The sequence below is a fragment of the Vicia villosa genome, linkage group LG6 (assembly GCF_029867415.1).
Source record: "Vicia villosa cultivar HV-30 ecotype Madison, WI linkage group LG6, Vvil1.0, whole genome shotgun sequence".
Taxonomy (NCBI): domain Eukaryota; kingdom Viridiplantae; phylum Streptophyta; class Magnoliopsida; order Fabales; family Fabaceae; genus Vicia; species Vicia villosa.
In genome coordinates, this window is record NC_081185.1 from 58,626,364 (window position 1) to 58,630,182 (window position 3,819).

General features: G+C 36.6%; 1 long non-coding RNA gene across 1 annotated transcript; it reads left to right on the plus strand.

The window, feature by feature from the left end:
* The first annotated feature begins 1,573 nt into the window (after window positions 1–1,573).
* LOC131611567 (uncharacterized) lies at window positions 1,574–3,425 on the plus strand. Its single transcript, XR_009286999.1, has 3 exons — window positions 1,574–1,992; window positions 2,633–2,752; window positions 2,862–3,425. It is a non-coding gene; the product is annotated as an uncharacterized LOC131611567 (long non-coding RNA).
* Window positions 3,426–3,819: the final 394 nt, after the last annotated feature.

The window sequence follows — 3,819 nt, forward strand, 5'->3', positions numbered from 1 at the left end:
TTGTTTTGGTCCTTCTTTCCTTCTTTTCAGCAGTTTCAGGAGCAGCTTCTGAAACATCTTCCGAGGCAGCAGCCCTAGAAGTAGAAGTTTTCTTGCGGCCTACTTTAGCAGGAGCACCTTTTTCTTGATCTTTTACTCCTTCATCTTCCTTGAGTGACTTCAGGTATCTAGTTCTGACTCCTGGTACCTCACTTATGAAGAAGGGTTCAAAGTCAGCAAGAATAGGATCTCTTCTGCTTCTTGCTCCAGGAAGAGGTTGAGGGGTTTTGATAACAGCATCAATGGCACTCATCTTTCTCAAGGTGAGAGTGTCGCGGCCGGCAAAAATTAACAGAGTCGCCATCGATATTTATTTGTTCCTAAAGAACGGGTAAAACGTCGAATAAAACCTATAAAGAAAAGGGAATGGTCATCGCAACCATATCGGGTTCGGGAGTCGGTTACGCAAGGGGAAGGTGTTAGCACCCCTCACGTCCGTTGTACTCAACGGGACCCATTTAGTTAATGTCGCGTTCGAGTACTATCATAAAATGTTTGCAATCTTCTACTTAGGAAAGAGAAAGTCAGAGCTCCGTAGTTCGGGGTAGAAAAACCACGGGTTTGTTGGTTGATTTTATAAGAAGATGCATTAGACATTTGAAACGATTGAACTTTGACTTGTTTGCTCGTCTGAGAGGCTAAGTCTTTGTGTTCGTTTCGTATTGAAATTGCTAAGGCACATTCATTTTGAAAAGGTTTTCGGAAAGTCGCACAAGGGCGAAAAGGTAGTTTGATGGATTGAAGTTGTTTTTTATGTGGGTGACAAGTATTGGACCACAAGTCTTGAACAACAAACGATCCAAATACTAGGAATCAGAGGAACAAAATATGTTCAACCAATCATGTTCATCCCAAAAGTTTTCTTATGAAAATATGATGTGAAACAAGATTCACCTATTAGGTCTCTTACACATTGAGGACGAGTCTTAGACAATAGGTCTAACAACCAACGATCTAAATACTCGGAGTTAGAGGAGCAAGCGGTGCTCAACCAACCTTTTTCACATCCAAGTTTATTATGTAAATGCTTTGAAAATACAACTCGACATCCGATCGAAGTTTGAAGTTTTTGATTATGAAAGTGACTTTTGCTTTTTTTATTTTAATTATGAAAAAAGGATTGATCATATGTATATCACATTCTTTTTGTTTTTGATTATTTATTTTTTCTAACAAAACTAACCTAAATAAATAACTAAATTAAAACTAGTAAACTTAAATCCAAAAAAGTAAACCAAACCAAAACACTAATCTCCCCTTTTTTCTTTCTAAAATTAAATTATAGACTAGTAATAATAACAAAAATGATGAAAATAGTAAAGAAATGAAACTAAAATTATAGAGACATTGGAACTAACGTTGCAGCATGCCAAATGCTTTTTCAACTTTTTCTAAATTATGAATTAACATTACTAATCCTAAAAAAACAAATTATTTGACTTTTAAAAATATGACCTAACCAATTGTATGAAGACATGTGGCAATGCATTATAACAATTAAAAAAATAAGAATAAAAGCAACATGGATGAAACATACAAGAAACCAAAAGAAAACACCACACGGCTTCTTCTTCCTCTTTCGTATTCTTCCTCTCTCACAGCACTCGTTGGAAAACAAATCAGCCGCCGCGTCGGGAATCACTCCATGGTGCCGGCGGCGGCGATCTATGTTCGACCACCCAAAATTGGACACCTTCCCTACTAATTACTATCTTCTAAACCCAAATATGGCATTGGATTCTCCTAATTTCAAGCCTAAACCCTTCAAATCAGACTAAACTTTGAACCCTAAATTTCAACAAAATCCTAAATCGGACACTATTCTTGAAGCTAATTACCAAATCATATTGGATCTACGATTATACATACAGTTACACACTACATGGCATGAAAAAAAAACGTGAAGAGAATGATTCGAAGTACCTGGTTCGACGGCGCCGGCGAGCCCCTTCGGTGAGTTTCTTTTGCTCTTTTTGTTTTTGCTAATCTGCTTTTCTTTCTCTTCTGCGAATCCCTCTGCCGTTAGTAGTTGTATTGTAGCTTTCGGCAATTGTCGGTACACAGGGGCTGAGCCCTGAGCAATTCGGAGCTTCAGAGTGAAGCCTCAATTACTCGGTAGTGAGAGCTTTAAGTGAATAGGTTTTGGGGGATTTCTTTTGAGTGCTATGTATCTGTGAGCCAACTTTTTTCCGTGCCCGATGAGTGAGTTAGAGCACCTTATATATAGTGGAGGTTTAGCCTTGTACGTGTGATAGGTTTAGAGAAAATTTAGGGAGTGATTTGACTCAGAAATCAGGAGTTGAGGGTGGACTGAGTGAATTTAGGGAGTTCAGTTTGGAATGAGGAAACTGAATGAATCGTGACTGACTTTGGAGTGCCTCAGAGTTAGAGAGAAATTAGGAATGGAAGTTTGACTCGAAAACTTTAGTGAGGTGGATTAAAATCCCCTATTTTTCAGGAGTTTTGAATGTGAATCGTGGCTGTGAAATTCAAATCTTTCTGATACGCATTTTGTGAGATTTTTCTAACGGACACATGTTTGATCCAAATTTTACTCATAGCTAGATTTGAATTATCTTTGTTGCATTGACAGATTCAAATTCAACTTGGAGTACACAATGTAAGAACGCTGCTTTGAAGGCTTTGGAACTTGGAACTTCTTAAATTCAAAGGATGCGACGAGCTCGGGAATTCAGAAGGTTGATGTTCATAGGTTCGTAAGATTGCACTAACTTGATGTTGAATCATTTTTTTTGCCTTCTTGGCCTAAACTTGTCTTTGAAATGATGTTGACATGCTTTATATGTTCTGTCAAACTTCAGGACGTCCGTCCATATGAGCGTGAGGTCTCTGGTGAATCAATTGAATCCGCAGTCAATTACATTTCTTGCAAGCTCCACTGTGACAGGTCTTTTTAGAAGTCTTATCAAGCCACTCCCAAGATAGTACGAAGAAGGTCGAATTTATGGGCGTGATCACTCAAGTTTCATGAAGCCTCAAAGTGCAAAGCTCCAGGCCTTATAACTGATGCCGAATGAATCTATCTATACTGCTTCACAATTCAAATATTTTGCAACTTTAAATTCTCTTCCTAATTGCGTCTTTCTTTTTTCACATGACAGAACCTTCAGAACTCATTTCTCTGTACTGAGTTTGAGACTTGTGTTTACAAGTTGAAATTATAAGCTTCTAAGTACAGCTTCTATGAAACTTTAAACGGAATTCTTTTTCTGCTGCTCCCAAATGCTTTTGAATCTCAACAATTTGTGTTGACTAGCTTTATATGGAATGGTGATAAAACCATGTGATATATTGTAGAATCCATGTAACTTTGTAATAATAACAAAAAGTGTGAAATCAAATTTAATTAAAAGTTTCAATCTCCACCTTTTATTCATTTGTATTCCAAAGCCGTGAGTTTTATACACCTTGAATGAAAACTTCACCTTAATTGTTTTCAATTTCAATTGGCCATGATGGATGATGATGATAATTTCATTAAAAGAGTGATGAAGTGCATATGTATGGGAAAGAGGTTAATTGCAACATTGAAATCACTCTTTGTCTTAGATTTAAATTACTCTTTTTGCCAGCAAGTAAACAAATTAAATGATGCTTGACTCATCACAAATGATTGAAAAAAAGGTGACCTCATACTAATCATGCATAATCAAATCTAATTGAAAACATCTCATTTTTGTTTATAACATAAAATTGATTTTTATTTACCTCTTTTCTAAAAGAACAAAAAGATTTCAATGCAAGGCAACAAACTCAACA